The sequence below is a fragment of the Tamandua tetradactyla genome, chromosome 4 (assembly GCF_023851605.1).
Source record: "Tamandua tetradactyla isolate mTamTet1 chromosome 4, mTamTet1.pri, whole genome shotgun sequence".
NCBI lineage: Eukaryota > Metazoa > Chordata > Mammalia > Pilosa > Myrmecophagidae > Tamandua > Tamandua tetradactyla.
Genome location: NC_135330.1, coordinates 135,051,924 through 135,078,950, shown reverse-complemented (window position 1 = coordinate 135,078,950; position 27,027 = coordinate 135,051,924). Strand labels below are relative to the sequence as shown.

At 36.1% G+C, this 27,027-nt stretch overlaps 1 long non-coding RNA gene across 1 annotated transcript in view; it reads left to right on the top strand.

The window, feature by feature from the left end:
- Positions 1–23,015, top strand: part of LOC143679366 (uncharacterized) — a 42,216-nt gene extending 19,201 nt beyond the window's left edge. Inside the window, exon 3 of the long non-coding RNA XR_013173689.1 lies at positions 22,430–23,015. This is a non-coding gene — a long non-coding RNA (uncharacterized LOC143679366). The remainder of the gene's footprint in view (positions 1–22,429) is intronic.
- Positions 23,016–27,027: the final 4,012 nt, after the last annotated feature.

Sequence of the window (27,027 nt, the reverse complement as noted above, 5' to 3'; positions counted from 1 at the left end):
TGAAGAAATTTCAGATAAAATTTGGAAATATTTATTTCCAAATAATCATGACAGGGTTGTGAAAGACTACAGATAAGCTTTCCTGGAAGGGTATCTTTTATTTTCTCCTTTTGACATTGCCTGTGGCCAGGGCATCACTATGCAATTTTATCATTCTCTTCTAGAAAAATTTGTCTCTGTATTCCCCATAGCATGTCACTTTTATTTATTTTCATTTTATTCCTTCAAATGTATGTTTTATTATATTTCTTCTAGAACCTCTCCTGTAAAACAAACAAAACAAAACACTCTGACTATTTAACAAGGATTTAATTTTATGGTCCATAGAATTGAGATTTTTCTACTATTCTATCTTTTATACTATCTATACTATCTTTTAAACACAATGTCCAAACTTTGCCTCACAATCCTTGAGTGGGCTACAAATTCCAAAAAAATGCAAGTCATTTTTAGCTTTCTTAGGAAAGTGATGTTCATCTTGACTGCTAATATTAAACTTTCTGAAAGATTGCTTACTAGAGTCCTAGAAGTAAGTAGGATTTTAAATGTTAGTGTTCAGAAATCAAAATCCATGTTACTTAAATTTATTTACTTTACATTCATATTAGTTTTCATTTTTGTTTTTTGTTATGATATTATCTACCACTACATAATGTTTGGTCATTTTAGCTGCACATGTCTGAACACAAAATGGACCCACAATCAGAATGAAGTTTTTTTAAAATTGGGTTAGGCCCTTGGTTGTCTCAAGTCAGACATAATTTATAATTTTGCTCTTAGTAGTAACAAAAATTACCAGAAATGCATTAGACAGCTTATACAATAACCAGGAAGCACAGAGAACCAGGCTTAAAAAAGAGCAGAGTAAAATTATCTCTGGTTAAGGGGGACAGGAAATACTTGACAATTTAAGCAGTGGCAATAGCCGCTGAAATAATTGCCTCCAACTAGTGTTAGTACTGTGTGTTTTTATATCACCCTATTACAGGTTTCCAATTTTGTATCAAATAGTTCTCATGCCATTCTTTGTAATGGAACCTGATTTTTTCCATAAAGCTATTCACCTGGATATGAGTCCAAAATTCCCTGCCTTTCTTGCACTCAGTTTAACCATGTAACAATGTTCTGGCTAATCAAATATTAGTGCAAGTACCATATAGGAAATACTAGAAAATTTCTTAAAGGATACTGTCTTGGCTGCACAGTATGTACTTTTTATCCTCTGCCTATTTTCTGTCCTACTATGGGAAATGAAAATGTGATGCATGGAGCTCAATCTTCCCATCTTGAACCATCCCTGACAATAGAAGACACATGCTAAAAGAAAGAGAAAGACATGAAAATGTATACATAAAAGAATTCATATACAAATAAATTCCAAACTAAGTTCAATAAAGACTATTTGTAGGGTCATTATAGTTCAAATTATTGTCCTAATTGAGGAGAGTGATGAACAATTAAGCAACATATTATTTTTTTTCATTTAAAAATATCCTATCAGTGAATATTTTGGAAAAAAAAAGAATATAAGAAATATTGCATGGCTCTGGATGTTCATTTAAGAAATGGTAAAAAAAATTAGATGTAACTAATGGTATTTTATATCACAAACTCAAAACATTTTAGTAAAATTTTCTGCAATCATAAGAAAAAATGTAAACATCATATGGAAAATTCATGGTTCATTTCCGAATCTAAATATTGCTCTAAAAATTTTATTAATAATCCCAGCTCTACTGACTCAGCAGAGAGACTTTTTCTCCAAATTGATTTTAATCAAAAACTACAAGCTCTACAAGCTCTGATGATTTAAGAACAGTGGTTGTATTTGTTTTTTTTATTAAGTAAAGAAAAAAAAAGAAATTAAACCAACATTTAGAAATCATTCCATTCTACATATGCAATCAGTAATTCTCATCATCAATCACATAGATGCATGATCATCATTTCTTAGTACATTTGCATCGATTTAGGAAAAGAACTAGCAAAACAACAGAAAAAGATATAGAATGTTAATATAGAGAAAAAAATAAAAATAATAATAATAGTAAAAAAAACGAAAAAGAAAAAAAAGACAAACAGACAGACAAAAAAAAAAACACCCTATAGCTCAGATGCAGCTTCATTCAGTGTTTTAACATGATTACTTTACAATTAGGTATTATTGTGCTGTACAAAATGGGAAAAAGACTTGAACAGACACCTCTCAGAGGAGGAAATACAAATGGCCAAAAGGCACACGAAGAGATGCTCAATGTCCCTGGCCATTAGAGAAATGCAAATCAAAACCACAATGAGATATCATCTCACACCCACCAGAATGGCCATTATCAACAAAACAGAACATGACAAGTGCTGGAGAGGATGCAGAGAAAGAGGCACACTTATCCATTGTTGGTGGGAATGTCAAATGGTGCAACCACTGTGGAAGGCAGTTTGGCGGTTCCTCAAAAAGCTGAATATAGAATTGCCATACGACCCATTGCTAGGTATCTACTCAAAGGACTTAAGGGCAAAGACACAAACGGACATTTGCACACCAATGTTTATAGCAGCGTTATTTACAATTGCAAAGAGATGGAAACAGCCAAAATGTCCATCAAGAGACGAGTGGCTAAACAAACTTTGGTATATACATACGATGGAATATTATGCAGCTTTAAGACAGAATAAACTTATGAAGCATGTAATAACATGGATGGACCTAGAGAACATTATGCTGAGTGAGTCTAGCCAAAAACTAAAGGACAAATACTGTATGGTCCCACTGATGTGAACCGACACTCGAGAATAAACTTGGAATATGTCATTGGTAACAGAGTCCAGCAGGAGTTAGAAACAGGGTAAGATAATGGGTAATTGGAGCTGAAGGGATACAGACTGTGCAACAGGACTAGATACAAAAACTCAAAAATCTTGTATTTGTTTTTGAAGACTGTCATAACAAATTACCACAAGCCTGATGTGTTAAGAAAAACAGAAATTTATTCTTTCATAGTTTTGGGGCTTAGATGCCTGAAATCAAGGTGTTGATAGGGCCATGCTGTCTGCAATGGCTCTAGTGAAAAATTCTTCCTTGCCTCTTTTAAGCTTCTGGTGATGGCTGGAAATCTCTGGCATTCCATGGCTTGTAGCTGCCTTACTTCATTCTCTGACTCTGACTTTACATGACCTTCTTCCCTGTCTTTCTCTGCCTATGAGTCTCTTCTTTTCTTATAGAAACACCCATCATATTGGATAAGGGACCATCCTACTCCAGTATGGCTTCATTTTAACTTAACCAATTATATCTGCAATGACCTTATTTTCAAATAAGGTTAATTCTTTGTTATTGAGAGTTAGAACTTCGACATATGTTTATGGGGTGACACAATTCATCCAGAACAGTTGTCTAATAAAGCCTATGTCTAAAGGACACTATAATATTTGATTGCTCATCCAAACATTGATGCCAATTAATAGAACACACAGAGAAATGCAGTAATAATTACAATTTTATATTTGTCAAAATGCTAAGTCCTTATTTGATATTTAACTGACTTTCAATGTCATAAAAGCAGTAGATTTGCATTTAAAAAAATTTGTTGTAAGGAAGGTATATTATTGAAGTATATATGTAAACTTATAAATAATTAGATACATTGCATGTGGTCTTCTTTTGTATTCTCGTCCCAGACCCCATAAAATTCATATATGTTTATACCATTTCAGGTAATCTTAATTTCCAGATTGCTAAAACTAATAGCATACAATGGGTTGGCTTAACAAATGGAATTTATTGCCTCATGGTTTTAAAGGTTAGAAACCTTACTTCCCCCTGGGGTCAGTAGCATTCTGGCCCTCCTGCAATCCTTGGGTTGCTTGACTTGCCCTTCTCATGGCAATGTCTTCTCCATTCTCTTCTAAGAACTGAATGGCTTGTAGCTCCTCCTTTTGTCTTTCTCTTTAAATGGCCTCCAGTAGTGGGATCAAGACATATCCCAATCAGTTGGCCACATTTAACGAAAAGTAACATCTTCAAAAGGTCCTCTTTAGAATGGCTTCACACCCACAGGAAGGAATTACAATTAAGAATACGCTTTGTCTGGGGAACATAACAATCTACCACAAGTAGTGTTAAAAATTCTTGACCAACTACTATAAATGACTGACTGCTGTGCTTTTCCTGTTTTCCCAGTTTATGTATGAGAGTATTTATTATAGCTATCCTGTTCCTATCCCTTTTTGAATGCTCAGTAGAAAGAGAAGCACAGATAAATTATTAGATTATAGTTAGCTGCAATTAGTTTTATTGATTCTTAAAATTCTGTTACCATATACACCATCTAACATTCCCCTTTTAATCATATTCAGTTATATATTTCAGTGTTGTTAATTACATTTACAATGTTGTCCTACCATCACCACCATCCATTACCAAAATATACCATCATTCCAAATAGGAACCCTGTGTTCTGCTAAACTATATTCTAGATTCTGGTTCTATGAGTTTGCTTATTCTAAGCAATCAAACAATATTTTTCTCCTTCGGTGTCTGACTTATTTCACTCAGCATCATGTCTTCACAGTTCATCTATATTGTTGTTATGTATGAAAACCTCATTCCCTTTTTACTGTTGAATAGTATTTCATTGTGTGTGTACACCATAGTTTATTTATCCATTCACCAGTTGATGGACACTTGGGTTGCTTCCAATGGCTTCTACTCTTGATTGTTAAATAAAAGAAAAATATATGTCAACTTATGCTACTATTATATTCTGATTTATTTGTTAAAACGGACTAGCATTGATCTGAAGTAATACACCACCAAATGAAAAAAGTTCCATGTTATAAGTGAAGAGAATCTAATGTATCCAGTTTTCTTCCCCCAGAAAAAAATACAGAAGTGAAAAATAATTGAAGGCAAGGTTTAAACTACTACATGAAGGCTACAATTAACAGTGGAATAGATGCCAAGAATTGTGAGAAAATTTCCATAATTTAATAGCTGCCATAATGCTGAATTCTGGTACTGACAGTAAGAAAATGTCCCCATGGAATTTAAGTTAACACAATTAAAAGAAGGTAAAAGTGTACTGAATTCAAGCTTTGATGTATTCCAAGAATGGAAAACTACCTAATCAAAGCAGAAAAATTAAAGATAGCAAATAGTAGTGACAATGTATGATTAGTAGTGCATGAATGCTTCGGAATATGTTATATTTTTTTCACAAAATTGTGTTGAATGACCTGTTCAAATAAAAGGAATTTGGTGTAAAGTAGTACTTAGATAAAATTTTGCTTAACAGTTTAGTAGGGCATATGACACAAGGGTTATCTCTAATAATTTTTGTTATGTACGAAGTCATAGTTTCTTCCACATGTGACTTATCTGATTCAGAAGGCTTCAGGATTGCTTAATTCTCCAGCTTCCCATTCCACATAGAACTATTTTTTTTGTAAAATATACTCTCTCATAGAATCCTAAATGCTAGCATCCATTGATGTAAGAAAGATTTAGATTCTTTCCCCAAGGAATTAAGTTAAAATATAATTGTGATCTATAAATATTAGTGCCTCTTTTAATTCTTACATACTCCAAGAGGAAACTATCTTAGAAATTATGGAGGCAGTTTGTTTTCTTTCTCAAAATTAAACAGACTAGCAGCATATTAGCTGTGGCAGTAACAGCAATTTCAGAGGCCACAGTGGAGGCTGCAGCAGTTGTGTGTATGTGTGTGTGTGTTAGGGGCTGGATTTCAATGAAGATGGTGGCGGTGAGGGATGGGCCACCAGTCTTGGAGAAAGAGCAGTGTCTTTGGTGAGTGCCGTTGGTGACTGGGGCGGGACAATTTGACTTTTCTGCGAAACTCCTCCAGACAACGATGCTGGTTAAGACTGACCAGAGCCATGATAGTATCATTCCAAGGAGGAAGATCTTACTCCTTAGAGGCTGACTTTCATTTCAGTCCCAAGGGAGGAAAGTGGGGAAAGGGCACAAACATGGAAACACCGCAAGCTCTTTCAAATGTAGTACCTGACAGGGAAAGTTCCCCTAAAATGATGGTTAATTTTATGTGTCAACTTGGCTAGGCTTTGGTGTCCAGTCACGTGGTCATATACTAGTCTGGATGTCACCGTGAAGCTGTTTTGTAGATGTGATTATCATGTACAAAAGTAAAGAAGATTACCCTCAACGATGTGGGCAGGTTCCATCCAATCAGTTGAAGGACTTAGAGAACCTGAAGAACAAGAACGTGAGGATTCCAGAGGAAGAAGAAATTCTGCCCCAAGGCTAAAACATGAACTCTTCTCTCAGTTCACTGGCCTCTCTTATGGAAGTTAGACTCAAGACTGCAGCATCAACTTTTACCAAATGACTGCTTTAGAGAGTTTGGACTTGCCAGTCCTTACAAACATGTGAGCCAATGCCTTAAAGTAAATAAATATATAAACAAACAAATAATACATTCTTATATTTGAGATATGTATCTTTGTGGGTTGTGTTTCTTTAAAAAACCCTGGCTGATACACCTTCCATGAACCTGCAAATACATTTCAGGAGACCTATGTGGACAGCAGTGTTTCTCAGCATCCATATATACCTATATAACAGCAGGATTTATTTGAAGGTGTTGAAGGCCTACAAAAACGTGAGTGACTTGCTTAATTTGCAGAAAGATGGTGCCAATCGAAAAGATAAGAATTCTTCAGAATAATTCTGGAGAACAGGTAGCAGTTTGAATCCTAAGGACCGAAGTTCATGCACTGTAAAGTAATACGTTTTTAAAGATACTCAAAGTGGCTGGCCTGGATACAATGGAATAGACAGATATTCATAGGAGTTCCTGTGCTCCAGAAAATGATGCAGATAGCAGCCATTCAGAAACGCTCATGCATTTTGGTAGAGATGCTATAATTTCTCCTTCTCAGAAACAGCTATTAGGTGCGTATTTCATTGATTTTTTTAATAAATAAAAAAACTCAAATATCTCACCTGAGAAAAAGTATGCTAATATTAAATGGTCATTTGAATGCCACCAGTGAAAAATCTGCCGCCAGTCTCTTACTGCTTCCTGCACCTGATGCTTTCTTCACTCCTCCACCTCTGTCTTTCATACCCCTGCCCATCCCAAATCTTGCTCAGACTGTACATTTTAACTCAAATTCCCCAGAAAGCCAAGGGAGTCAGGAACTTTGTATTGAAAGTTCTAATCAAAGTGATATCACCCATGATAACCAGCAACACAACTGTCTCTAAGACTTCTTGGGAAACCTTAATCCTTAGTTCAGTTCTACTTAGGTATCCAAAGCCTATATAAGAAAACCATTCGATGTTCCAAAAACATACTGCATTAGTTAGGGTTCGCTAGAGAAACAGAATCAACAGGGAACACTTGCAAATATAAAATTTATAAAAGTGTCTCATGTGATCACGGGAATGCAGAGTCCAAAATCCGCAGGGCAGGCTGTGAAACCGACAACTCCGATGGAGGGTCTGGATGAACTCCACAGAGAGGCTCACCAGCTGAAGCAGGAAGAGAGCCTGTCTCTTCTGAATTCTTAAAAGGCTTCCAGTGATTAGATTAAGCATCACTCATTGCAGAAGACACTCCCCTTTGTCTGATTACAAATGGAATCAGCTGTGGATGCAGCTTGCATGATCATGATCTAATTCTATGAAATGTCCTCATTGCAACAGACAGACCAGCACTTGCCCAACCAGACAAACAGGTACCACAACTTGGCCAAGTTGACATATGTCCCTGACCATGACACATACCCAAAAACAAAAGGAAAAGGACCAAATTTAAAAGCATGATTTCCAGAGTATAGAGGAAAATAAGCAAGACCTTAGAAGATGAAATTACTAAGCTAAATAACTTCAGTCTTAATTCCGGAGGAGTTAAAGAGGGTGCCACAGCTTTCATAGAACCCTCCTCAAAAACTGTACTCCTAGATTATTTGGTAAAATATGTCTCTATTGTCTCCCATGAATAACATCTGAATTACAAGGATGACTTCAATACTGAGTATGGGCACAGGAGCTTGCATTACAGGATGGAGACTGTAGCTAAAAGATTTTTTTAAAGAAATACCTTTCTTCAGCTCAAATGAGTGAACATTGATGAAGTACTCATACATCAGAAGAACAGGCAGATAGTTGCAATTATGAAAAAAGAATAACTGTGAGTATCTTCATAAAAAGGTGGCACACATTAAAAGATGAAGTGAAATTTGACTCAACAGAAAGCTTATTTAACTTAAAATGTATTTATTTAAACTTAAAAACAAATTAAACTGAACAGTTTCATACATTTCAAAATACTCTTTTACAAATGTGTTAAAAGGATTGTCTTTTTATGCTTAAATAAATTTAAAACATAAAATACCAACAGATTCTACTTTTATAGCTGAATAGTTGAGAAACAAAACATCTCAGAAATCATCTATATAAGATAAACACAATAAGCTACAATGATATAAACACAAGGGATTATTCAAAGATATCTGACACAAAGGTTTCTACCAAGAAAATAATTTAATTGAGAGTCACATATGCCTCATCCATAAAACATTTGAATTCTTCACTAACAAAACATATAAATTTATGTCAGGTATGAATGCATCAATAAAAATATGTAGGCATACCACTTTTCACAGTTTCACTTATATGCTGAATCTAAAATGATTGACAATAACCTGGCAGAAGTACAATGATAATTGTTTTATTTTTGGTAAATTATTCAATACTTATCATGACAGTAATGCATGAACCTTATATTGCCTATCAGAGCCTTTGCAATTATGTATCTTTTTCCATCTCCCTAGAGCACTCTTTGCCTGCCTAGTTCTAAATTTTATTATCATTAATGTGTCCTTAGCAAGATTTTCTGGTATTTTTAGATTTAAGTTGCCCCATTCCTTAGGCTCTTTCATGCTGGTCTGTTGTATTCTGCCATAGTACATAGAACTCTTAATTTATTTTCTAGCTTCCTGAGACACTTTACTCACTGAGGGAGGAACTTGTCTATAACATGTATTATTTTGTACTCAAAACCTAGTAGTGTACAATAAGTCACAGAAATGTATTCTTGTCAAGGGTCTGAATGAAAGTAGTAACACTTTTCATTTATAATATTGAATATTTTGATGGTATATAGATATTAGGTAGTAGTTTGCTTTGAACTATGCCATTAAAATTATTGTAATAGAAATTAGCTTGTAGCAACATTCAAAGTTATCAGGTTTGCATTAATACTGTTATTTTATTATAACTTTCATTGTATTTTTCAAATTACATGAAAATAGAATTTGGATCCACATATATGTGTGTAATTCCTTTAAATGGATCACTGTTTCTAGAGTTTTAACTTTCAAAACACTTTAAGTATAGTTTATTGCCTAGGAAATAAATACTAGTAGAAATGTTTATTACATTCATTCCAAACATTCATAAAATTAGATATAAAAGAAAAATATCTTTGTGATGTTAGAAATGAAAACTATTCATGTGTTTTGAAATAAGAGATTCTAGCATGTATTTACTAAGAATACAACAATATATACAATCCACTTAGGATTTTTTAAATGCTTAATAATTAATATATGATGACAGAAAATTATTACATGAATAAGTTTTAAATCATTTAACAAGCAATGGAGAAATTCATACCTAAGCTATTATTATATGATACCAAAACACCTTTTAAAAATCTTCATTGTCCTGGCAAGGTTTATTCCCTACTTCCTGCTTAGAATTTAATGAGAACTATGGAACTAATCTCTACGTAAACAGAGCTTGATAAAATGATATTTCTCTCACTTAAGATATTTTAATGAACTTTTGTGAGCAACACAGCAGCTTTCTCCCTAAGTTTAAGAAATAAAAGTATTAATGAAACAAGTACACGCAGAAGATTAATTTTTCACTATGTGGCTTATCAGCGTAAAACTGTATAAATATACAATCTCCTAAAGGATTGCTAAATGCCACAATACTTTTGTTTTTTTACATGTTTTTATTGACCAATCTTCACACACATACAGTCCATACCTGGTGTACAATCAGTGGCTCAAAATATCATCACATAGTTGTGTAATCATCACCATGATTATTTTTAGAACATCTGCATCATTCCAGAAAAAGAAATAAAAAGAGAAAAGAAAAAAGCTCATGAATCCCATACCCTTAACCCCTCCCTTTCCTTGACTACTAGTATTTCAATCTACATAATTTATTTTACCCCTTATCTCTGCTATTATTTTTTATCCATATTTTCTTAATCATCTGTCCTTACCCTTGATAAAAGGAGCATCAGACACAAGGTTTTAACAATCACACATTCACATTGTAAAAGCTATATCACTACGCAATCGTCTTCAAGAATCGAGGTTACTGGAACACAGCTCAACAGTTTCAGGTACTCTCCTCCAGTTGCTCCAATACACCATAACCTAAAAAGGGTTATCCCTACAATGCATAAGAGTAACCTCCAGGATAACCTCTAAACTCTGAAATCTCTCAGCCACTGAAATTTATTTTATCTCATTTCTCTCTTCCCCTTTTTTGATCAAGAAGATTTTCTCAATCCCACGATGCCAGGTCCTGGTGAATACTGAGATTTCTGTCCCACATTGTCAGGGAGATTTACACCCCTGGGAGTCATGTACCACTTAGAGAGGAGGGCAATGAGTTCACCTGCCAAGTTGGCTTTGAGAGAAAGAGGCCACATATGAACCACAAAAGAGGTTCTCTGGAGGTGATTCTTAGACATAATTTTAAGTAAGCTTAGCCTATCCTTTGCAGGAATAAATTTCATAGGGGAAAACCCCTATTGATTTGGTTGTTCCCATGACTTGCGAGAATATTAGGAATTCTCCAAATAGCAAAGATGAATATTCTCCTTTCTCCCTAGTCCTGCAAAGAGACTTTCCAAATATTATTTTATTCCCTGCCCAAATCACTATGGGTATGTCAGGCATCACACTAACCTGGACAAAGCAACAGGATCTTACACCCTATTAAAGATTGCATGTCTTTATGGTATTCAACTAAGCTGACCACACAAGTTAAATTAGGGAATGCATTACCCAAAAGATAAATTTTGCACCAACTAAACAACTGTATTAGTTAGGGTTCTCTAGAGAAACAGAATCAACAGGGAACACTTGCAAATATAAAATTTATGAAAGTGTCTCACGTGACCGTAGGAATGCAGAGTCCAAAATCCACAGGGCAGGCTGCGAAGCCAATGACTCCAATGGATGGCCTGGACGAACTCCACAGGAGAGGCTCACCAGCCAAAGCAGGAATGCAACCTGTCTCCTCTGAGTCCTCCTTAAAAGGCTTCCCATGATTGGATTTAGCATCACTAATTGCAGAAGACACTCCCCTTTGGCTGATTACAAATGGAATCAGCTGTGGATGTAGCTGACGTGATTATGACCTAATCCTATGAAATGTCCTCATTGCAACAGACAGGCCAGCGCTTGCCCAATCAGATGAACAGGTACCACAACTTGGCCAAGTTGACACCTGTCCCTAACCATGACAGTCCACCCCTTGTCAACTTGGCACACATATATATATATATATATATATATATATATATATATATATATATATATATACACATATATATATATATATATATATATACATACATATATATATATATATACACATATATATATATATATATATATATATACATCACCTTAGACCATACTTAATTTCCAAATGAAAACAAATAAGCACACATTTTTTCTTTTACCTGACAATACTCAACTGTCCTGCATATAACTGGAAACATATTAAATCTCTCCAGAATAGCGTGCAAATCCTTGGGCAACATTCATTCTTAAACTTGATATCTTACAACTTAAATAGTATAACACAAACAAAACAGCATTACAGTCCTCGTTTCTGTAACTGATCACGTGGTCGAAGTTCATATTTATCACTACCTTCTTCCACTACCCATTCCATGTTCCCTTTCCCCTCAGCAAGCACTTCAGCTGGCCGTGGTTCTTTGTCTGGTGGGGTGACCCAAACCTTCATTCCTGAAGTCTCAGAGCCATTAGTGGTCCTGCCTGGATTGTGTTGTTGCAGTTTTCCATTGATTTTAATCACAGGGCATGGTAGTACTAATAGACGCCCCAGGGGATCTCCTATATTCCAAGAAAACTCTTCTTTACCTCCATTATGTAGTTGCAGTTCTATTTCCTTCTGATAGTCAGGGTCAATTACCCCAGAGAATAATGTAATCCCCTTCTTGGTGTGTTGATCCAGAGGCATAAGTAGCCCAAAGTGGCCAGGTGGCAATCTTAACTTCCAGTTCAGTGGTATCACTGTTGTTTCTCCTGGAGAAAGCACACCCCGTTTTGGAACTAAAACCTGTAGACCAGCAGAACTCAGGGTAGCAGGGACAGGAAGCAAAAATTTTCCTAGTGGATCACTAGGAGTAATAGTGAGTGGCACCACACCCATTTCCACCCCTTGGTTCCTGGACCCATGGATCCTGGCTATGGGAGAAACAGCACCATACAGTGGACGCTGATTCAGAGCATACACAGCTTCCTGGAGAACATTACCCCAGCCTTTCAAGTTTTTGCCACCTAGTTGGCACCGTAATTGAGTTTTCAAAAGGCCATTCCACCGTTCTATCAATCCAGCAGCTTCTGGATGATGGGGAACATGGTAAGACCAGAGAATTTCATGAGCATGTGCCCATTCCCACACTTCATTTGCTGTGAAGTGTGTTCCTTGATCCGAAGCAATGCTATGTGGAATACCATGACGATGGATAAGGCATTCTGTAAGCCCACGGATAGTAGTTTTGGCAGAAGCATTGCTTGCAGGGAAAGCAAACCCATATCCAGAGTATGTGTCTATTCCAGTTAGAACAAATCGCTGCCCCTTCCATGAACGGAGTGGTCCAATGTAATCAACCTGCCACCATGTAGCTGGCTGGTCACCTCGGGGAATGGTGCCATATCGGGGGCTGAGTGTGGGTCTCTGCTGCTGGCAGATTGGGCACTCAGCAGTGGCTGTAGCCAGGTCAGCCTTGGTGAGTGGAAGTCCATGTTGCTGAGCCCATGCATAACCTCCATCCCTACATGACCACTTTGTTCATGAGCCCATTGGGCAATAACAGGAGTTGCTGGGGAAAGGGGCTGACTGGTATCCATAGAACGGGTCATCTTATCCACTTGATTATTAAAATCTTCCTCTGCTGAAGTCACCCTCTGGTGTGCATTCACATGGGACACAAATATCTTCATGTTTTTAGCCCACTCAGAAAGGTCTATCCACATACTTCTTCCCCAGACCTCTTTGTCACCAATTTTCCAATTATGGTCTTTCCAAGTCCCTGACCATCCAGCCAAACCATTAGCAACAGCCCATGAGTCAGTATACAAACGCACCTCTGGCCAGTTTTCCTTCCAAGCAAAATGAACAACCAGGTGCACTGCTCGAAGTTCTGCCCACTGGGAGGATTTCCCCTCACCACTGTCCTTCAAGGACACCTAGAAATTTTACTGAGGTGGAAGGCCCCTGTATTTTTGTTGGATTTATCTCCCATCCTCTGACACGCAAATGCCTTACCAGTAAATCTAGAGTAGTTGCTACTTCTTGCTCACTAGGTCCAATCAACATGATATCATCAATATAATGGACCACTGTGATGTCTTGTGGGAGGGAGAAACGATCAAGTTCTCTGCGAACAAGATTATGACATAGGGCTGGAGAGTTGATATACCCCTGAGGTAGGACAGTGAAAGTATATTGCTGACCTTGCCAGCTGAAAGCAAACTGTTTCTGGTGGTCCTTACTAATAGCTATTGAGAAAAAAGCATTTGCCAGATCAATAGCTGCATACCAGGTACCAGGAGATGTATTGATTTGCTCAAGCAATGATACTACATCTGGAACAGCAGCTGCAATTGGAGTTACCACCTGGTTGAGTTTACGATAATCCACTGTCATTCTCCAAGACCCATCTGTTTTCTGCACAGGCCAAATAGGAGAGTTGAATGGGGATGTGGTGGGAATCACCACCCCTGCATCTTTCAAGTCCTTAAGAGTGGCAGTAATCTCTGCAATCCCTCCAGGAATACGGTATTGCTTTTGATTTAATATTTTGCTTGGTAGGGGCAGTTCTAGTGGCTTCCACTGGCCTTTCCCACCATAATAGCCCTCACTGCACGAGTTAGAGAACCAACGTGGGGATTCTGCCAGTTGCTCAGTATGTCTATGCCAATTATACATTCCGGAACTGGGGAAATAACTACAGGATGGGTCCGGGGGCCCACTGGACCCACTGTGAGACGGACCTGAGCTAAAACTCCATTGATCACCTGGCCTCCATAAGCCCCCACTCTGACTGGTGGTCCAGAGTGACGTTTTGGGTCCCCTGGAATTAATGTCACTTCTGAACCAGTGTCTAATAATCCCCGAAATATCTGATCATTTCCTTTTCCCCAGTGCACAGTTACCCTGGCAAAAGGCCGTCGGTCTCCTTGGGGAAGACTTAGAGGAAGGTTAACAGTATAAATTTGTGGCAGTGTAACAGGTTTCTTCCCCATAGGGACCTGGCCTCCCCTTCATTCAAGGGGCTCAGGGTCTGTAAACTGTTTCAAGTCTGGAATTGGTTAAGGGGCTTCTGATTTACTATTTTGCTTGGTAGGGGCATTTCTAGTGGCTTCCACTTGGCCTTTCCTACCACAGTAGCCCTCACCACATGAGTTAGAGAACCAATGTGGTATTCTGCCAGTTGCTCAGTATGTCTATACCAATTATGCATTCTGCAACTAGGGAAATAACTACAGAATGGGTCCAGGGGGCCACTGGACCCACTGTGAGACTGACCTGAGCTAAAATTCCATTGATCACCTGGCCTCCATGAACCCTCACTCTGATTGGTAGTCCAGAGTGACGTTTTGGGTCCCCTGGGATTAATGTCACTTCTGAATCAGTGTCTAATAATCCCCAAAATATCTGATCATGTTCTTTTCCTCAATGCACAGTTATAATAGTAAAAGACCATCGGTTTCCTTGGGGAAGGCTTGGAGGAAGATTAACAGTATACATTTGTGGCAGTGTAACAGGTTTCTCACCCAAAGGGACCTGGCCTCTCCTTCATTCAAGGGGCTCTGGGTCTGTAAACTGTTTCAAGTCTGCAAATTGATTAAGGTTCCTTGACTCTGTGTTTTTGTAATTCAGGTTAGACTTCTGTTCCCTTGACCTAGAACTCTTTTGTTTATACAGCTCCAACAAGAATTTAGTAGACTGCCCTTCTATTGTATTTCTAGGTACCCCGTGATTTCCAACCAGTGCCACAAATCTCTGCATGCCATATAATTTTGATGCCTGCTTTGGGTTTGCTGTCTGTTATAATAGCCATGTCTATCCTGTCTTTGGAAATTAAGTGCTGCCATCTGGCTTTTGCCAACTCAGGATTCCATCATCCCCATTCTGTGTAAGTTTTCCAACTCAGTGACAGCAGTTTCTATGGTTATATGTGACCTAAGAGAAGTGCAACCACAGAGCTCTTCAGGGATGATGGTTCTAGTCTCACAAATTTATTTCTCACTGTTCTGGTAAAAGGTGCATCCTCTGGACATTCCTGGGGTGTAAGAGCAGGCTTTGCATGATAAATCCACTCTAACATTCCAATCTCTCTAAGCCTCTGGATCCCCTCATCTACATTATACCAGGGCAGTTCTGGTATTTCAACCTCAGGTAATGTCGACCACCTTTTGATCCACGTTTCAACCAACTATCCAAAAAAACTGTTAATACCTTTTCTAACCCCTGTAGCTATAACATTGAATGCAGAATATCTGCTTAGTGGGCCTATATAAGTTAGTTCCACCTGATCCAGATTTATATTCCTCCCACCATTATCCCACACCCTTAAAATCCATTGCCACATATATTCCCCTGATTTCTGTCTATATAAATTGGAAAACTCACACAGTTCTTTTGGAGTATAACATACCTCCTATGTGTGATGCTTTGTACCTCACCCTTAGGGGCCTGTTGGGACTTTAGTCTAGTTATAGGTCTGGAGGAAATGAGGGGTGGAGGGGGTGGGTCATGAAAATAATTAGAAATATCTTCCAAGCCATTTGCTTCAGGGTCTTCGTTTGCAGTTTCATCTGGTGAAACAGGATTAATCACTCTAGGGCTAATCCCTTCAAGAGGAGGTTGGGTGTCCAACTCCTCAAGGCAGGCTGGAGGTGGGGCACTTATGTCCTCAGGGCAAACTACCACAGGGTTATCTAGAGAAGACTCAATATGATCCAGCGTTTCAACCTCACTCCCAACATCATTATCAATCCATATGTCACCATCCCATTTTTCAGGGTCCCGCTCCTTTCCAATCAATGCCCTCACTTTAACAGCAGACAACATGCAAGATTGAGATTTTAGTTTATGTTGCAAAGTTGCTATTCTAACAATAAGATTCTAGGTCTGATTTTCAGAGATCTCAAGTCTACAACTACAGGAAATAAGATTTTCCTTCAGGATACTCATAGACGTCTACATCTTTCAGAAGGTGCTTAAGCTTCTCATTTGAAGCCTTCAGCCCATCCCTTTCATCCCTTATTGTAGCCAGTGTACCTTACAACAACCAGCTAACATCTCTATACCTCTTATTTCTACAAAACTCTGTAAAGGTGTCAAAAACATTATCCCCCAGAGCCTGGCTTAATACAAACAAAGCATTAGAAGAATTGAATGGTGATATTTTGACTATCTCTTTTGCCAACTCACTACGTGGATTGGGAGTGTCATTCTGATTATGGGAATCACAGTCCTTAGTGTCTTTGAGTCCAGTCAGAAGAGAAAGCCATTCATAAAAACCTGTTTTTAAGATCCCGTTTCTTAAGAACCACTCTCAGTACCAAGATGTATTAGTTAGGGTTCTCTAGAGAAATAGAATCAACAGGGAACACTCGCAATTAAAAGATTTATAAAAGTGCATCACATGACCATGGGAACATAGAGTCCAAAATCCGCAGAGTAGGCTGTGAAGCCAACGATTCCGATGGAGGTTCTGGATGAACTCCACAGGAGAATCTCACCAGCCGAAATAGGAATAACCTGTCTCTTCTGAATCCTCCTTATAAGGCTTTCAGTGATTAGATTAAGCATCACTCATTGCAGAAGACACACCACTTTGGCTGATTACAAGTGGAATCAGCTGTGGATGCAGCTGGCATGATCATGATTTAATTATATGAAATGTCCTCATCACAACAGACAGGCCAGCACTTGCCCAACAACCACTTGGCCAAGTTGACACATGAACCTGACCATGACATATGGCATCCCCACCTGTAGCCTCCTGTGGAACTACCACACAGCCCTCCCTGGGGCTACACATCTCAGTTTCCCTACCAACAGTGAATAGTTAAATCTCTTTTTCCACATTTTCTCTCGCACTTGTTTCTCTCTGTTCATCTTAAACAGTTTTATTCACACATCATACAATCCAATCTAAGTAAACAGACATACATTCACCACCATAATCTATATGAAAACATTTCTTTTTCTTCCACAAAGACTCATTCTCCTCCCCCATACCCCCATTTGTTCACATTTAATTTTGCATAATGCCTTTGATGAATTCAGTTGAAGCCTATTACAATGCTACTGTTGACTATAGATCCTAGTTGCATTGATTGTATTTTTTCCTGTATACCATTCATTTTCAATACCTTGCAATGTTGATATTCATTTGTTCTCCCTCATGCAAAAGTATTTTTTATATTTTTATATTTAATCACATTCATGGTCCACTCTAGGCATTCCTAAGTTATACCATCTCAGTCTCAATCTTTATCTTCTATCTTTCCTTCTTCTTTCATATGTGCCTGCAGCCCTTCTCTCTCAACAATACTCACATTCAACTTCATTCAATGTTATATTATTGTGCTACAATTAGCTAGTACTGTGCATTTACAATCAGTCTTGTTGCACAGTCCATATTATTTCAGTACAAAGCCCAATCTCCACCTTATTTCTATCTCCTGATAACCTGTGTTCTTAACTTCATTTATCAAAGTTTACTCTTTAGTGAGACCATATAGTATTTGTCCTTTTATTTCTGGCTAATTTCACTCAGTATACGGTCCTCAAGTTCCATCCAAATTGTTACATGTTTCATGAGTTTATTTTTGTGTACTATTCCATCATATCTACATACTACAGCTTGTTTAGCCACTCATCCATTGATGGACATTTGGGCTGTTTCCATCTCTCAGCAACTGTAAGTACTGCTGCTGTAAATATTGGTGTGCAAATATTCATTTGTGTCCTTGCCTTCAATTCCTCAAAATATATACCTAGTAAAGGATTATTGGATCATATGGCAATTCTATACTTTGCTTCCTGAGGAACTGCCAAACTGCCTTCCAGAGCAGTTGTACCATTTTACATTCCTAACAACAGTGTGTAGCTTTTTCTTCACATTCTCTTCAACACTTGTCATTTTCTGTTTTTGTTTTTTGATAATAGACATTCTAGTGGGTGTCAGATGATATCTCATTGTGATTTTGATTTGCATTTCCCTAATAACCAGTGAAGTTGAGCAGCTTTTCATGTGCATTTTAACCATTTGTATTTCCTCTTTTGAGGAGTATCTGTTTATATCTTTTGCCCATTTTTAAATTGGGTTGTTAAACTTTTTGTTGTTAAGTTGAGGAATCTCTTTATATATTCTGGGTCCTAAACACTTAGCTGATATGTGGTTTCCAAATATCATTTCCCTTTGTGTGGTTGCATTTTTTTCTTTCCTGACAAAGATTTTTGATGCAAAAACATGTTTAATTTTAAGACGATCCCATTTATCTATTTCTATTTTCAATGTCATGCTTTAGGTAGGTCTAGGAAACCACCTCCTATTACAAGATTTATAAGATATATCCCTACATTTTCTTCTACAAGTTTCATGGCCCTAGCTCTAATGTTTTAAGTCTTTGATTCATTTTGAGTTAATTTTTATATAGTATGTGAGATATGGATCCTCTTTCATTCTTTTTCGTATGGATATCCAGTTCTCTAAACACCATTTATTGAAGAGGCTGCTCTGTCTCATGGTGCAGCACAATCTTCATTCATAAATATACACCATCGTTCACCAATCTCTTCTCCAATAGTGCATCCTTCAGTCACCTGCATTCATCACACATCATGTAGAGGGCCAAAAGTCCACAGCCCATCAACTTTATCAATAATTTCATTGTTCCCAAGAGACAAAAAACCAATAAATATACCCTCACAAAATAGGAAATCGAAACATCCTTTTAACTCCTGTCCCTCACCCCATTATTTACCTCTGCTGTTGTTGTGTTAGTGCTGATGGTTTCCTTTTGAACATAGCTCATAGCATGCAATAGCAGTTTTCCCCCTGTACCCCGGGCTTAAACACTCTATATACAAGAATCATATCTTTGAAGTAATTCTTATGAGAATTCATTCATATTTCTAGTGTGAGTCAGTGGGACATGTAGGTCTATACTACCCCTTTCAATCTTGTTCATCTTTAATATGGTGATATTACTTCCATATTTTTGTAGTAATATTACTTCTATATTACTTCTATGTACTCCTAGAGAATCACCTTATCTCCTATCTATTCCCTTACATTGGAGTTCAACCTCATTAGGTAATGGTTCACCCATCTCTAGTTTCTATGTATCTCTAAGTTCCCTATATTCTGTAGTGTAAGCCTCTGATACCTTTATGCTGGTCATAAAAGTGGAATCATATAGTCGCTGTCCTTTTGTATCTGGCTAATTTCACTCAGCATTATGTCCTCAAATCTCATTCATCTTGTCATATGCTTCAGGATGTCATTTTGTTTTACTGCTGCATAAATTCCATCGTATGTATATACTACATTTTGTTGATCCATTCATCTGTTAATGGACATATGGTTTGTTTCCATCTTTTGGTGATTGTGAATAATGCTGCTATGAACATTGGTGTGCAAATGTCTGTTTGTGTCATTGCTTTCAGCTCTTCTGTGTACATACCAAGTAGTGCTATTGCTGGGTCATAGGGCAATTCAATATTTAGTTTCCTAAAGAACCACCAAACAGTCTTCCATAGTGGCTGCACCATTATACATTCCCACCAGCAATATATGAGTGTCCTAGTTTCTCCACATCCTGTCCAACATTTATAGTTGCCTGTTTGTTTAATAGCAGTCATTCTTATAGGTGTGAGGTGGTATCTCATTGTAGTCTTGATCTGCATTTCCCTATAGCCAATGAAAATGAGCATCTGTTCACGTACTTTTGAGCCATCTGTATTTTCTCTTCAGAAAATGCCTATTTGTATCTTTAGCCCATTTTATATTTGTATTGTTTGTTCTTTTGTTGTTGAGTTGTATGATTTCTTTGTATATATAGGAAATCAATCCTTTGTCTGATATGTGATTTTAAAATATTTTCTCCCATTGATTTGGCTGCCTCTTCACCTTTTTGACAAAGTATTTTGAAGTGTAGAAGCATTTGATTCTGAAGAGTTCCCATTTATCTATTTTTTCTTTTGTTGCTTGTACCTTGGGCATAAAGTTTAGGAAGCTACCTTCTATGACTATGTCTTGATGATGTTTCCCTACATTTTCTTCTAGAAGCTTTATGGTGCTAGTTCTTATATTTAGGTGCTTGATCCACAGTAAGTTAATTTTTATGTAGGGTATAAAATAGGGATCCTCTTTCATTCTCTTGGTTATTGATATCTAGTTCTTCCATGCCCAATTATTAAAAAGACTATTTCGTCCCAGTTCAGAGGATTTGGGAGTCTTGTCAAAAATCAGTTGACAAGAAACAGACAAACAAAAAACAGTTGACCATAGATTTGGTGGTCTATTTCTGCACTCTTGATTCGATTCCATTGGTCAATGCTTCTGTCTTCGTGCCAGCACCATGCATTTTGACCACCGTGGCTTTATAATAGTTTTAAAGTCAGGGAGTGTTAATCCTCCCACTTCATTCTTCTTTTTTAGGATACTTTTAGCTATTCAGGGCATCTCTCCCTTCCAGATGAATTTGGCAGTTAGCTTTTACAAATTTTCAAAGTAGGTTGTTCAAATTTTTATTGGTAGTGTGTTGAATCTGTAGATCAATTTGGGGAGGATTGACATCTTAACTATATTTAACCTTCCTATCCATGAGCAGGGAATTTCTTTCCACATGTTTAGATCTCCTTTGCTTTCTTTTAGCAATGTTATGTAGTTTTCTGACTACAAGTCCTTTATGTCCCTAGTTAAGTTCATTCCTAAGTATTTGATTTTTTTAGTTGCTATATTGAATGGAATTTTTTCATTAACTGACTCCTCAGCTAGGTCATTGCTTGTGTATATGAATGTTACTGATTTTTGCACATTAATTTTATATCTTACCACCTTGCTGAATTTGTTTATTAGTGCAAATAATTTTGTTGTAGATTTCTCAAGATCTTCCAAGTATAGTATCATATTATCTGCAAATAATGAGACTTTTACTTCTTCCTTTTCAATTTGGATGTCTTTTATTTCTTTGTCCTGCCTGATTGCTCTAGCTAGAACTTCTAGCACAATGTTGAATAATAGTGGTAACAGTGGGCATTCTTGTCTTGTACATGATCTTATGCTGGTTATCAGTTTTGCCTACATTCCCTTTATCATATTGAGGTAGTTATGTTCGATTCCTATCTTTTGGAATGCTTTTATGTGATGCTGAGTTTTGTCAAATGCTTTTTCAGCATCATTCGAGATGATTTTTCCTTTTGATTTGTTAAGGTGCTTTATTACATTAATTGATTTTCTGGTGTTGAACCATCCTTGCATTCCCGATATAAATGATGGGTCCTGTTTTTAATCCATTCTACCAGTTTATGCCTTTTGATTGGGGAGTTTAATCCATGAACATTTAATGTTATTACTGTAGAGGCAGTAATTTCTTCTACCAGCAAAGGTTCTGTTTAACTCACAAGAATTTTTCAGTATTTGTTTTGCTATTTCTTGCCCTGCCTATATAGACCCTTTATTTCTGAGGATGGTCATCTCAGATATTATAGACCCCAGTCAGATTTTCACAGACCATATTTTTCCAGACCAGTATCAGATTATTGCAGGGTTTATGAGAATTTTCAACCTTCTAAAATTGGACTTATCTTTGAGGTGGTGTTTACATTTGTTCTGGGGGCAAAAATAAGCTTGTTGGACTTAATTAATGTAAAAATGAAGCCCTCTCAAATGTCTTTGTAACAAAAAGTTTGTCCCAAGGGGTTATCTTTTGTATAAAAATATTAATGATTGCAATAATTATGGGTTGAGTTTCATCTCAAGAAATTATATTTCTAAAAATTTACTTAAAACATGAATTAAAATAATATTGTGTCTGTACAAATTATGATTATGTTGTTTTTGTTGTTTTTTTACAGAAATCAGACAGATTTTTACAAACCAAATGCAGAGAGCCTTGACTGAAATAAGATACTAAAGCTCTTTCCTTGTGTTTGAAGAAGAGATTGGAAAAAGAACTGAAGTGAACTAGATGCAGCTGAAAGAAGTGATTTGCATGTCCCACAGCTGGTGTTTTTGTAAATACAGAAACCTAGACCTTACATACACTGTGTTTTCTGGTGCACTTTCAGTGTATGTAAAGCATACACTAAAAGTGCTTTCTGGTGCTCTTATATCTTTAAGGGGACAAAGGATAAACCACATGATTCTGGAATTAGGGAGAGAGCTCTCTCATACTAGTGCTAGGGATAGAAAATGGAAGAACATTTTCATCACCTACAAAGACATTGTGGGCTGCATGTCAGCAAAAGATAAGCTTATTATGTAGCACATAAGTGTAATCAACAACAGAGGCAGCTACAGGGAATCATGATGAGGAAGTCAGGGAATGAGAACTTTATGTTACTGTTCCTGAGCAAACATAAGCTAAAACCCAAGGTTCAATGCACAGAAGTACCTGAGAAACATATGGAAAGGAATAACTTTCTAATAAAGTGATATACTGTTGAGCATTCAGAATGTGAAAACTGCATTGCAATTTGACCTTTCCAATGTCCAAACTTAACCTGTTTTCCATTTGTGTTCAAGGAGAATTTTAGAAATTTAGGTTACTGTTACTGATTGAAATAGAAACTATGAGTTCATAATGCCATAGAAAAAATTTATAGGAATTAGGGTTGCTAGATAAAATATAGGATGACCATTTTTCTTATGAATAATTAATGAATTTTGAGGTATTACTACATCTCAATAGTTGCATGGGACATATTATATTTATACAAAATATCATTAATTATCTATCTGAAACTAAAATTTAATTGGGCATCTTGTATTTTCATTAGTTAAACCAGGCAATCCTATTAATAATGGCTAAGAAATACATTTGGGTGGTATAATATAGTCTATCAAATATTTTCACATCTTGGCATATGGAATATGGTACAGGCCCAGCAAATATTGGTGAATAGGAAGGGATTCTTGTGTACAGGTAGCTAATCTGCTTCTCCAGGCTTCTAGCACATCAGTAACACACCATTTTTCCACTGTGCATCTGTTAGAGACTCTGCTCTCACAAATATAGAACATGTTATTGGAAGAAAAATATGACTTATTCTACATACATGGCTTCAATTTCATTCAAAGGATATCAATTTCTGAGAATCTACTTATTTTCAAGCATTTTCTCTAATTGCTTCATGAAAATATTAAGGAGGGTTAAATTATACTTTAATAAAATTCTGAAAAAAAATTTGAGTTATTTTTAAAAATAATGTTGAATTTTTTAGTCAGATAAGCTTAAGTTTGATGTTTGGTTCTTTCGCTGTACTAATTGTGTGATCTTGGAAAAGCACACACATATATTTGAGTCTACTTCCTTATCTGTAAAAATGTAGATAAAAATTTCATCACATAGGATTAATGCCAAAATATATATAAAATCCCAAATGCAATCCCTGATACACACTCTCAAAATTGAAAGGCATTTTCACTAAGTACTATGAAATGGCTTTAAAAGGTTTTATGCCAGCATATAAGGATTCTATCCCTGGTGTCAGGCAATGCCTATAAATTGTAAATCTCAGTTGAGGTAAATAATATTCACATACATTTCCTGAAGAACATGGGTTCTCTAAATCTTCACTGAATTCAAACAAGTTCGCTGATCTACCTCTTTGTTCAATATTATACCATTATCTCTCTCAGAGTTACTTTTATTGAAAGTACTTTGTGGTGGTAATATTGAACTTTGTGAGGGCTTGTAAAAAAAGGAGCTCCTTAAACTTAAATTCAAGACTGCTTTTGAATTACTTAAATACCATTCTCTTTATAAGGACCCTTAAGGGATGTAGACATGTACATTTAAGGTCAGGATTCTTTGTTTCAAATTCTGACCTCTTCATTTATTGGATGGGTAACCTCAGTCAAGTTATTAACACTCTTTACAACAACATTCTACATCTATAAAGTAGGGATAATAAATATTGCCAAATAATTGTGAAGGCAACAAATGACTTAGCACATTTACAACTTTGACATTAGCAGCTAACATTCATGATAAACACCCCTAAAATATTAATGGTCATATTATTTTTCAAATCAATATAATAATTGCATGTATTGGGACAAACATTTGCTTAGTGATTTGTGGGTATAACATTATTCAGTGGTTATCAAGATGATTGATTCCTGCTTATACCAATGATAAAACTAAAGCTTTGAAATCTAATTAATCATCCGGCATTGATCACCGACAGAGGCAAATTTTGACTCACATGGTCATATATGTTTTGTTAATAATCTGCAAGTTTCATGCCACTGACCACTAAGTTTTATTTCCTTCAAATATTCCTTTAATTTGCTTGTTATCATGATAGTGAGGCGCTTAGTTACTGAATTATGATAACAGAAAGTTGAGATACTCTGAATCCCTAAACTAACTTAGATCTCCAAAATGTTTTAGGATTATTTGGATAAAGATGTATTAGTAATGATCATTAGTGTCAAAATTCAGAGTTCTCAAATACTCTATGTAATCACTCATACTTAGAGTTATTTTGGGATAGTCTAGAACTGAGTCATACATTATGATAGCATATTGTGTCCATCTTTGCAGAAAGTTATATTGATGAGCACTGTTTTAAAGAATAAAATTACAAGGAAAAATTAAGTGATATGAATAAAATATAGAAAGAAGAAGAAAAAGCTTAATTGTTTGAAGGACTGTGTGACCTGTGGAATCAAACTTGAAGTTAATAAAAGAGACCCATCCCAATAAATATGAGTCATGTTTGAATTACCTTTGTTAGTTTAACAATTACCCTTATGCCACCAGGGATCAGTATTTTTCAGAATCTGGAAATTCAGTTCATCTGAAATGATATTCTTCAATTGTTGTTGTTAAACAATGCAAAACATTCATAAATACACTATGCAAAAGTAAGGTGAAAGAAATCTATTGATATTTTGAAATAATAACAATGTAATTTGGTTATAGAAATAGCTTTATAAATGTAATCTGAGTGTAGAAATAACTTCTATAATTTTGTGGTATCTGACATAAATATTAAGGTATTGACATGCTTCTCTTGGCATCTCTTTGAAACATTTAAAATAATTTGACATACTTACCTCAATTTCAATAAGGTATTTCAATTGATTGAGTTTATAATCAAATTGTTTAAGACTGATTTATAAAATTTGGAAGTTTTGTCTTTTAAGTTAGGTTTAATGTTCATAAACAGTTTGGTAAATGTATAAGTTTAAGATTGTACGTTAAACAAAGTACCCACTCTAAGTGTGTTTTCCCACATGCAAAAGTATCAGACATTAATGTTCTGAAGAATGGTAACTATTTTTAATGGTAAAATCTTCTAGTAGACTTTCTTAAAATATTGTTCATGAAGCCTCTACATAAATCATCTGAGAGTCTTTCTAAAAATGAAAATTCTTGGTCCCTATTACATATCCTCTGAATTAGAGTTTTAGATGCCTCAGATAAATGATAGATAGATAGACAGATAGATAGATAGATAGATAGATAGATAGATAGATAGATAGATAGATAGAGATATGGGCATATATACTGATATTGAGATTAATACATAATGTTAACATTTGTTATCCACTACACTCTGGGTTTACTTAAGTTTAATACGAATAAATGTAAGTATAATCACAAAGTGTTATAGAATGCCTTGTACATAAGGTGGAGTCAAAATGCTTACATGGGCAATCCATGTCATAGAATGAAAGAATTATCAAAATTTGGCCTTAAAATAAGACTTGGAAATAATTTAATATGTTTTTCAAAAGTATAAATTTATATATTCCTATGTGAATTAAAGCAAGTTATTATCAGGGAAATTCATTACGGTACAAGGTTATAAGACAGCAACTGACAGGAACTTTTGGACACAAAGGCAAAATAAAGTGCTCTTTGGGACAATGATAAAGAATGAGGGAAGAGGTAGAATACATCAGGAAGAAGAGGGAGATTTAAATCATAAGACATTACAATGATATTTCTGAACGACAATAAAGAGGAAGAGATTGAGAGATGCGGCTGAAGAGGAATGGAAATTCCAGATTAGGAATACATTTACATGTCTTTATCCCTGTAAAGAACAGAGAACCAGTGCAGGATTCAGGGGAGTGATATGAAGAAGCATAGCATTTTTGAGAGATCACTCCTAAAGTAATGTGAAGGAAGTAAGATGGACACAACAGAGACAAATTAGGGGGCTGCAGAAATAATCCACGCAAGAAATTCTGAGTTCCTAAAATAAGTGCTTACAATGAGAGGCAGACCTATATCAGTCAAACTGATTCAAGAAGCTAAATAAAAATTTAATAAATAGAAAGCAGAAAATTTGTAGATTATTATGTGGGGGAAAGGGAAGAATGTATGAAATCAAAGGTTACTAAACTATGCAAATGTCGATGATCACCATTTACCCATATAGTATAATAATATAAGCACTAAACCTAATAATTACCACAGGATGAGGGGTTTAGT